The following is an 11,399-nucleotide window of genomic DNA, read 5'->3' on the forward strand; positions in this document are numbered from 1 at the left end:
GTGGCCTTTCCCCGCCGGGCTCGGCCTGCTGGGACAGACCGGGGTCCCTGAAAGCCCTGGCGTCCCGTGTGAGACCCGGGCCCCAGATGCCTGGTTGTCCCCAGTGACACCACCTCAAAACTGGTGCTCGTTAGGGCGTTGCAATTTGTCTTACGCCATGGTGCGACTGGTCCTGAGAATAATGACTAAGGGGTATCTATATGTAAATATGTCTCAATCTGGTCAAGAAAATAAACACCTACTGAGGCATGGAAACAAACTCCACAACTCACGGAGAGTTATAAAGCAGGTATGTTTATTGCAGCACTGGGTGCAAGGGGGATCGCTCCTAACTTGCACAACACAAGTCATGATGGACAAAGCTTATATTGCTCAGTTACGTACATCTGCATTAGATTTCCTGGAACTAATCATAACACTTGCATCTTAATTACCCATGCGTTTTAAGTCCCTTTTTCCACATATGGTCATGAGTTGGCCCATCGAGTAATGTTGTCACAGTGTATTGCAAGGTGTGTTGGCTTCAACTGGTGTTCTGACTCTCATCTAGATGGAGGTGTCCTTAGGTCCTTTTGCCTTGGTTTGGACTGGCACTTGCTGCTAGGTTGTTTGCATCCCTCCAGGACGTTCCCCATCAGGCTTGCGAAGATTACGTCCTTGTGTGCATTCTTGCCTGAGGCCCCTTACAAGAGTGGCAGTCGTGAGGCTGTTGCGTGTTTGTCCTGGGTGCTTCTGAGTGGAACCTCAGGGATCATGGGGTGGTTTCCAGGCAGGAGTTTGGTAGTTCTGCAGTGTCCTTATAACTTTGTTTAGGCGCTTCTTGTCCTGAAGCCCCTCTGATTCCCCCAAAGCAACAAGTTTCAGTCATCATGCAGGCTGTTCCTGTTATCTTACAGCCCAAGGCTACCTCATTATTCTGGCTAAGTTTTGGCTCCGGGCCCCAACATTTGTTGAGCTACACTAGATTGCATTAGTAACATTTAACTCTTTATTCCCTGAATCACTACATTGCCCTACTGACACGTAATTTTTAACTCTAATGTGTCTTCTCTGCTATAGCGCCCATGCTGCTATTCACAGGTAACTACAGCTCTACTTCAGGCTGCAGAGTCAAGTCCTGGCCCTATTTCCATGTTCAGTGAAAACTATTTTCATGACTGAAATTCAGGGACAGGGTACTCCTGGCTGTAACACATACTTTCAAAGTGAACTGCCTGTTGTGGTTTAACCCGGCAAGCAGCTAAACACCACACAGCCATTTGCTCACTTTCCCCACCCCCCCACCCCTGCAGTGGGATGGGGGAGAGAATTGGGGAAAATAAAAAATCATGGGTTGAGATAACAATAGTTTAATAGGATAGAAAAGGAAGGGATAATAATAATACTGGTAAAAGAATATACAAAATAAGTGATTGTTGTGGTTCAGCCCCAGTTGGCTAACTAAACACCATACAGCCACTCACTCATTCCCCCCACCCTTGTGGGATGGGGGAGAGAATTGGAAGAGCAAAAGCAAAAAAAAAAAAAACTGGTGGGTTGAGATAAGAACAGTTTAATAATTACAATAAAACAATAATGGTAATAATAATGATTATGATAATAATAACAATAATGATAAGGAAAAGGGAAAAAAACAAACACACAAACGATGCAACCGCTTACCACCCACCAACTGATGCTGCCGGTCCCCAAGCCGCGATTGCTGCCTCCCTCCCCTGGCCAGCTCCTCCCAGTTTACATACTGGGCATGACATTACATGATATGGAATATCCCTTTGGCCAGTTTGGGTCAGCTGTGTTGGCTGTTCCCCGTCCCAGCTTCTCGCTGGCAGGGCATGATAAGTTGAACAGTCCTTGACTAGTGTAAGCACGACTAAGCAACAACTAAAACATCAGTGTGTTATCAACATTATTCTCATACTAAATCCAAAACACAGGACTGTACCAGCTACTAGGAAGAAAATTAACTCTATCCCAGCCGAAACCAGGACACTGCCTTAAAAAATAGGCAGGCCCTACTGCATGCTCTGCTTGTCCATGTCCCCCCCAGCCCCCCACACTCCATGTGACAGTTTGCCTGTAGTATAAAGCATCACAATGGATATCATTAATGCAAAATCGGTTTTTATTCAGATGCACCATTTAAATTCTCACATGCCAGCCTACCACGCATCTTCAGTAGACTCACAATCTATAGGCAATTTTATCTTAGAAGAGTTAATTTTGGGGAAATAACATGTACAGAGAAAACTTGAAGAAATTTGTGTTTATCTTATCACCAGTTCAACACGTACTTGTCTCAAAGTCAGAAATTGATGATAAAACCCATTTATTTAACCTTGATTGTAGAATTATATAACCTTGTCTAACAGCTATTGATAAAAGTATGTATTTATCTGGCAAGCTAGATCTCATTCCTTCTGCTTCTGGTTTACTGAAGCTGACTAAAAATGCAGTTATTCCAAAATGCAGCTGTCTGGGCCTACTACAAGCTAGCAAACTGTGAGGAACTCTTCCACAATGAATGTGTGGATGGTTGAACCCCTGTAACATGGAGTTCATTGTCCAGAAGAAGACATCATCCTGTGGCACAATCCCCAAACCAATTAAGCCATGTCCGACTGCTGCATTTTCACTCCTGGAAAAACTAGCCTTGTATGGTTGTCTCAGTATTAATTTATCCTCACTTGTTTCCTGAGCGTCACCTTTCACTGAATTCCTTTGGCGCTGATTTATGTGCTGGGAGGCCTTTGACTTCTGCTAAGGTTGAGGGATGGGGCAAAAAGTAATTTTGACTTTAGCCGTGTTGTTTCCAGACACACAAATGTGTGGCCCAGGCTGTTCACTCAGCTCTTTCATTTTGATTGGCAATTTCTATCCCTGGAATAACACCTAAGGCAGAGGTCTTTGCTCATATTCATTTTACCTCACCTGAAAATCTAGGCATTTAGTCCATCCATGGTCCTGCTGTAGTTAGAGGAGAGATATAAATGGTTCCAAAGGGTAAATCAACCCATCTTAAGTTAGGTGTCTAAAGTAGGCTGGATAAATCATCCTTGGGAGGAACCCTTCTCCTTCCATTAATTCTAACAGGAGCCTAGACAAGCCCCCTTAGGATGGCTGAAGTTAGGTAAAATGAATTGTGCTCTGACTGACTTAATGAAAATATTTTTATAGCAATTCTGTCACCCTTACCAAAAATCAAAAGAGAAAACTCAGTATCCTATGGATGAAATGCCATACAGAAAAAAAAATCCCAATTCAAAGTATGAATACATCCTACAGTCTGGAGTGGGTCATATTTCTCCCAGCAACCTTGCTGTGTGTCTTTTAACTAGTGCCTCCTTTCCTCTTTCTTTCTCGTTAGATCTCAGAAATCTGAAAGATGCTGTGAAGACATTGGACAGATGCCATGGCAACAGCCTCCAAAGGAAGTATGTTGGTTTCACTGCCTGCAAGGATATGCTGCCACAGGAATTATTCTTGTCCTTTGTGGGATAAAAATAATCTTGTTCATTTACATATCTTCAAGCCTGTTAAGAAAGAAAGGTTTTTTTAATATCATTATGCAATTGTCTTTGGTATTCAGGAACACTGGATACTACTAGGGTATCGAATGGGCAGAGCACGCATTAGCCCCCATGCAGGTTGCGGGTGAGGATAGAGTTCACTGCCAATAGTGAACTCTAGCCTGCTCAAAGCTCACAGACTCATGTACTAGCAACTGCTGAATGGCACCAGCCTAAATTCAGCACTGGCTAATTCACCCTTCTGCTTTGATGCACAGGAAGTAGTTAAAATTATTTAGAAGGTGTCACACCTGGATTTCAGGACTGTCTTTTTGATGTAGGAAACAGCAGTCTGTCACTGCAGCCTGAGTCTCATCGCAGCTTCTGCACAGTACTTTTGGTCCAGCCAGGTCCAGTGATAGGAGAAACTTGTTGTTGTGACAACACTGTGACCCTATTAAGCATCTAGATCAGAGTTTATTGAATACTGTGGAGGCAGGTACCTTTCTGTATCCCCTAACACCATGTTCTGCAGCCTGTCTGATCTGGTTGGGGTTGAAAAACTGAAGCAAAATGCAACACTGGATATGCCCATCCATTTTTTTCTTCCATCCCTCTGGGGTACAAGCCCCTCTGCCTCAAGCTGATCCCATCCAAGGCCCATAGACCTTCCTGACCTCCTTGCTCTGCTCTGGCACTTTTCTGGGGAAGAGAGGAATCATCCACTTCCAGTCCCTTCCCACAACTAAAGCAGAGCGGCCTTACAGATAAGTCCAGCTCAGGGACAAGGAGACCAAAATCAGGGCTGGCTAGGCAATACAGAGGAAGGTGGGTATGAGCACCAAATGACCTCAGTGGCACTTGTTTTGCATAGGATTGGTGTCATATTACGTAGCACCATCACCAGGGTGCAGTACAGCCATACAGTCCCTGATGTGACTATGGTGGGGTTTGCTCCAAAACAGAGTAGTTGTATTGCTTCTACAAAACTTGAACACTGCTGAAAGGATTTGTGTGTGGCAAATGCAAGACTGATAACCAAGCAATTTCAGTCTAATGTCATCATTAGACTCCCCCAAATTCATCAGTGATAAACAATAAACTGCTTTTTCCTGAGGAAAGGTATTTATTTTGCGCAGACCAGCTGCACACTCACCACAAAAGGCTTTGGTGACCAAACCCCATCTTGCTATGTTATCTGAAAGGCTGCCTCATCCCCGGGGAGAGCACCGGCCTGGCCAGGCCCACAGCAAGCACGAAGGAGACCCCGAAGGAGACCCCGGCAGCAACACAGTACCACACCCCACCACAGCCTCCCCACCCAGGACGGGACACCCCTGCGTCCCAGCCCGGGCCAGGAGCGGCGCCCACCGCTAAGCCCTCAGGCTCAGGTCCCAGTCCCGGAGTGCCGTCCCGGCGCCAAGCCCAGCCACAGCAGGGCGTAGAGCCACCCCACACTAGGCCCGTGGCCCCGGTGTGACAGCAGATGGTAGCAGATACCCTGCATCCAGGCCCTAGCACTCACCATCTTGCTGCAAAGAATTCGGAACAACAGAAAAGGAACTTTAATTACTGTCCATCACGATGCAGAGGAGATACACCGTGTCTTAGAAAGAGTGAAGAAGGATGGAGAACACCACTGGTGGGACACTTTACCTTGGATGGTCACCGACCGCAACAGGAATCTTCAACAAGATGCTTCGCCCTGTCGTGGTTTTACTAATACTTACCATATTGTGTTGTATTTTAACAATTACTTTGTATGTTAAACTTTGGATTATGATGAAACATTTGTCTCGCCAAATGTCCCCACAAGATATATATGTCCTCGATAATCCTCACCACAAGAACGCATGTGACACACCCAATGCATCCCAAATCTTGTGAAGCTTGAGTGACTATAGTCACGGGGTGGACTAATGTGGACTAATTATGTGGACTAATCGCTGGAGGTGACTTAGAAATTGAACTTATGTTTTTAGAAAAGGTACAGCATGGAATGAGCTTTCAGGGTACAGTGTAGCTGACAGGTGAGAAAACCATGCCATGGAAGTCCCCTAGGCTTGTAACCTTAGATGTCGGCAATGCCAGAAGAACTTGGCGTACTGACTCTAAGAGGATCTGTCTGGAGGGTGGAGCGGTGTGGAGGCATCGCGGCCAGGCTCTGTGATAAATGGGAGCTCGAGGTACCATGGAGCTGGTACGCTGCACATTTGCTACCCTGGGCCAACAGTCTGTCATGCTTTTGACAAAATGCTGTCCTTTTCAGGAACTTTGCTCATTATAATATCGTCATAATACCAAAACACACCACCATCCCAAAAGCTACCTGCCTCTAAGGTGCAACCACCCCTCACTGGGCATGTGCTTTGACCTTTTCTAGTCTACACCTTTAAAAGTAAAGTGAGGAAATTTTACACCAATCCTAATAAAGGTATGTATGACTGGAGTCACTCAAGCTCCACCTGAAAGATAAAAAATAGTGTAAAAGAGGTTAAGAGAAAAAGGGTGTTAGGGAAGGTACCATCGCGTACCACTCTGACTTCTGGGTTCAGCCGATTGGCTGAGCCTCTCTTCCCCCCCATTGGGATGCCTTTGGGTAAGATTTGAGCACTTGGTTATACCAAGCATTTCCGCGGAAAACTTAGAAACCTCTCTATACCTTCACTTTAAATCTCCAATGCATTAGAGTCGCTTCATATTTGCTTAACGCACTTGTATCCTAGCAGTGCTAATAATTTTCTTAGTATTTTTGTGTCTTGTAACCAGCAATTCTATCACTGGTAATCCAAAGAACTTGTGTATCTGTTGCTTTAATAAATTACACTATTCATTAATCTAGCCGTGATTGTTCTCACTGAACACGACCGGCCTGGGCAGCTGCAAATTAGTTACTAACAACAAATACTCTGATGAGTGATTACTTCCACAACCCTTGGAAGATAAACCGTTGACCAAGTCTGAGACTAAGACTGGACTTAGCCGCACCTAGGCTCCTCTCGGAGAAGGAGTTTAGAAAGCAAGGGGTTCCTGTCTGAACCTCGTGACTCAACGGTAGGGTGTCCCCCTAGCCACTCCTCAGACTCCTACTATTAACGCAACAGTGGGGAGGCAAATAGGCTGGATGATCTTCTGAGGTTCCTCCCGGCCATATTTCTGTGATGCTATGATTGTATAAAAGGCCTCTAAGTATAAAGACATAACTGTATCTCTAATCTTCCTGAGTGTCATTTTGGGGTCCCGACCCTTGGACCGGACTAATGTCAGCGGTCTGCTGAAGAGGGGAGTGCCACGATGAGGCCGAGGTGAGGGGCAGAGCTAGGTGAAGACTTGGTGGTCACCCCTTGCTTAGCCCACAGCCCCAACCGTGCAGACTCCAATAATGTGCCTCTGCCACTCCCTACACTGCTTATCAGCTGCCAGAAAATTAGGCCTAAACTTATGTCAAGAGCCTAGACAGTTTATAACAGAACACCCTGGGGGTTGTATTTAAACTAAATCAAGAAGCTGTCACCCACTTGCAACTAAACACTAATCACAAGCACAACTCGTGGCTGAGGGTTTAGTTGTGTGGCTCCTTTAAATTACAGAAGAGTGAACATTTTGGCTGAACCATGAGGCCTTCCTCCCTCCTTGCCCCTCATTTATCTACCCAAACAGCCCCTGTTCAGCTCCAAGAGTCATAGCAGGGTGTGTTGCGGTGATTAAGACACTGGGTACAAAGATATGTGGGGACTAGGAACCTCACACCAGCTATAAAATCAGCGAATGGGAGTAACTCGGTGGAGCTGCCTCTCATCTGGTCTGAGACCCCCACCACCTTTGACCTTGCCACAGACTACTGGAACACTGCACAGGTCGTATTCCCCTTCCCCCAGTTCCATGTATCTTGCTCTACTAATTTCTGTCTTGGGCTTACAATATAGGTTACAATATAGGTTAAAATAACTTGCTTAAGGACAGTAGAAAATATAATAAAATTGTGGTATATGTTAACCGCCTGGCGTCTCATCAGTGAAGCGCATTAACAGACAGAATCTGTCTCGCTGCGGATAACAATCTGGGAACAGTCCATGACAGTCATGTTCTCAAATGCATTTGACTAATTTTATGCTTGGGAAAAAAGGTCAGATCTTCATTAATTCTGTGTTCAAATGTTGTCTGCTTTTCCCATTATGTTAGTTGGCCAAATAAATGCTATGGCCTCTACCTTACAAACCTGCCTTGCAATGACAGGTTGTCATTTTAAACATACATCCTTCCCCAGGGTAATGTATGCATTTTCAAGATTATTCTAAAGCACGTTAAGCCAAAAAGATTTATTACTGAACAAAAGAAAAGCAAATGTTGCCCAGTCATATCTGTATATATGTGTATATATCTCTATGCAGGTGCATACACGTGGATGGATACATACTTAGCAGTAGTTGAAATGTTTTCTTTTATTAAAAAAAAAGCAACACACAAAAGCTTGTCTGATTCATAGCTAGACACAGCCTAAATCTAAGCCCAGACATTATGGCTGAAATTTGCTAACTTGGAATTCCAGGACTGAGAGTCTAAATGTAACTAACAATGTTAATTCTTTTATACTTCCAAATGTAAAGTTAGATACTTTCATGGTTTCAGCTGGGATAGAGTTAATTTTCTTCACTCTAGCTGGCATAGTGCTGGGCTTTGGACTTAGTATGAAAACAATGTTGATAACACACCGATGTTTTGGTTGTTGCTGGGTAGTGCTTGTACTAGTCAAGGACTTTTCTAGCTTCCCATGCTCTGCCAGGTGCACAAGAAGCCGGGAGGGGAGGGGGCACAGCTAAGAGAGCGGATTCAAACTGGCCAAAGGGATATTCCATATCATGTAACGTCATGCCCAGTATGTTAACTGGGAGGAGCTGGCCAGGGGAAGCAGGCAGCGATCGCGGCTCGGGGCGCAGCAGCATCGGTTGGCGGGTGGTGAGCGGTTGTATTGTTTGCGTTTTTCTTTTTTTTTATTTTTCCCTTTTTATTATCTTAGCATTATTGTTATTATCATAATCACTATTATAATAATTATTTTATTGTAATTATTAAACTGTTCTTATCTCAACCCACCAGGTTTTTTTTTGCTTTTGCTCTTCCAATTCTCTCCTCCATCCCACAGGGTTGGGGGGAGTGAGCGAGCGGCTGCGTGGTGTTTAGTTGCCAACTGGGGCTGAAACACAACAGCCAGAGTGACAAGGCAAAGCATTCATTTGTGGTTGTTGCTGTACGCTTCTATGGGAGAACTTATCTTGGGCTGCATATCTCCGGGACACAGGGCTCTACCCACCCTGGGGACAGTGATGCACAGACATCAATATGATGGATACAAAATGTCCGTTTATTTAACTGCGTCACACGCTTATATAGCTCTTGCGCTTCCTGTTCCTGCCACTCCTATGGGGAGGAGTCTATCTTTCTGTCACATCCCGTGATCTTCCGGTCGCCGATCCCTGTCTATTCCCCTACAGTGGTAGTCCCAGAGCAAGATAACTGTAAATTCTTTATGATGCCTGAAGTGAGATGTGAGATAAAGTAAATAAATAATAAATTAGAATAGAATAGAATAGAATAGAATAGAATAGAATAGAATAGAATAGAATAGAATAGAATAGAATAGTTCAGTTGGAAGGGACCTACAACAATCATCTCGTCCAACTGCCTGAGCAATTCAGGGCTGACCAAAAGTTAAAGCATGTTATTAAGGGCATTAAGGGGCATCAACCACCCATCTAGGAAGCCTGTTCCAGTGTTTGACCACCCTCTCGGTAAAGAAATGTTTCCTAATCTCAGGTCTAAACCTCCCCTGGCACACCTTTGAACCATTCCCACACATTCTGTCACTGGGTACCAGGGAGAAAAGAGCAGCACCTCCCTCTCCACTTCCTCTCCTCAGGAAGCTGCAAAGAGCAATGAGGTCACCCCTCAACCTCCTTTTCTCCAAACTAGACAGACCCAGAGTCCTTAGCTTCTCCTCATAGGACATGCCTTCCAGCCCTTTCACCACCTTTGTTGCCCTCCCCTGGATGCATTCAAGGACCTTAACAGCCGTCTTAAATTGTGGGGCCCAGAACTGCATACAGTGCTCAAGGTGAGGCTGAACCAATGCTAAAGACAGCGGTATAAGTGCCTCTTTTGACTGGCTGGTTATACTGTGTTTGATGCACCCCACAATGCGGTTTGCCCTCTTGGCTGCCAGGGCACGCTGCTGACTCATATTGAGCCTGATGTCAATCAGCACCCCCAGATCCCTCTCTGCAGGGCTGCTCTCCCAATTTTTACTTGTGCCTGGTGTTACTCCATCCCAGGTACAGAATCAGGCATTTGTTCTTGTTAAATTTCATCCCTTTCGTGATTACCCAATGCTCCGATCTAGATCCTTCTGCAAGGCATCTTGTCCCTCGAGAGAGTCAACAGCACCTCCCTGCTTAGTATCATCAGCAAACGTGCTAATGGAGCATTTAACTCCTGCATCCAGACCACTGATAAAAATATTGAACAGAACTGGCCCTAGAACTGAGCCCTGAGGAACGCTGCTAGTGCCTGTCCACCAGCCGGATGCAGTCCCATTCACTACAACCCTTTGAGCCCTGCCATTCAGCCAGTTCTTCACCCAGCGCACCATGTACGTGCCCATCTCACAGTTGGACAACTTGTCCAGAAAGATGCTGTGAGTGACAGTATCAAAAGCCTTACTAAAATCCAAAAAAACCTACATCCACTGCCTTCCCCTCATCCACTAGGTGGGTGACCTTATCATAGAAGGAAATCAAATTAGTTAAACAGGGCTTTCCCTTTGTGAGCCCATGTTGACTGTGCCTGATGATTGCATTGTCCTTTAAATGCCTTTCAGTAGTAGCCAATATGATCTCCATAATTTTTCCAGGTACTGAGGTTAGACTAACATGTCTGTAGTTTCCTGGGTCTTCCCTCATGCTCTTTTTGTAGACTGTAATAACATTTTCTAGCTTCCGGTCAGCAGGGACCTCCCCAGACTCCCAAGACCTTTGGTAGATGATCGAGAGGTATCCTGCCATAAGATCCACTAGCTCCTTCAGTATTCTGGGATGAATCCCATCAGGCCCCATGGCATTATGAACATTCAGCGGATACAACTTGTCCCTTACAATTTCAGTTTCCACAAATGGAAAGTCATTGTTCCTGCAGTCATGGTCCTCCAACTCAGAGGACTGGGGAGCCCAAGGTCTATCATTATTATTAAAAAATGAGGCTCTATTGAGTCTGGCTGAGATGGAGTTAATTTTCCCCGTAGCAGCCCTCATAGTGTTGTGCTTTGTATTGGTAGCTAAATAGTTGTTGATAACACACCAGTGTTTTGGCTATTGCTGAGCACAACATCAACACTGTCTCTCTGACATTTTCCCTGTCACCAGCAGGCTGGGGGTGGGCAATATCTTTGGAGGGCACACAGCCAGGACAGCTGACCCAAACTGACAAAAGGGATATTCCATACCATACGATGTCTGCTCAGCAATAAAAGCTAAGGGAAAGGAAGAGGAGTGGGGGGAATTTATTGTTACAACATTTCTCTTCTGGAGCAACCGCTATGTGTATTGAGGCCCTACTTCCCAGGTAGTGGTGGCTGGACATTGCCTGCTGACGGGAAGTAGAGAATAAATCTTTTGCTTTCCTTTGCTTCCACGCGCAGCCTTTGCTTTTGCTTTTATTAAACTGCCTTTGTCTGGACCCATGAGGTTTCTTCCATCTTATTTTCTCCACCTGCCCCTCCCCCCACCCCTTTCTGCTGGAGGAGAGTGATAGAGTGGCTTGGTGGGCACCTGGTGCCCAGCCAAGGTCAACCCACCACAGTCCTTGGTGCCCAACATGGGGCATGATGAATTTGAGATA

General features: G+C 45.3%; 1 long non-coding RNA gene across 1 annotated transcript; it reads left to right on the plus strand.

Annotated features, from left to right (window-relative positions):
- The first annotated feature begins 74 nt into the window (after positions 1-74).
- Positions 75-8,598, plus strand: LOC135310841 (uncharacterized). Its single transcript, XR_010370820.1, has 2 exons — positions 75-289; positions 3,368-8,598. It is a non-coding gene; the product is annotated as an uncharacterized LOC135310841 (long non-coding RNA).
- Positions 8,599-11,399: the final 2,801 nt, after the last annotated feature.

Source organism: Phalacrocorax carbo, assembly GCF_963921805.1.
Source record: "Phalacrocorax carbo chromosome W unlocalized genomic scaffold, bPhaCar2.1 SUPER_W_unloc_2, whole genome shotgun sequence".
Lineage (NCBI taxonomy): Eukaryota > Metazoa > Chordata > Aves > Suliformes > Phalacrocoracidae > Phalacrocorax > Phalacrocorax carbo.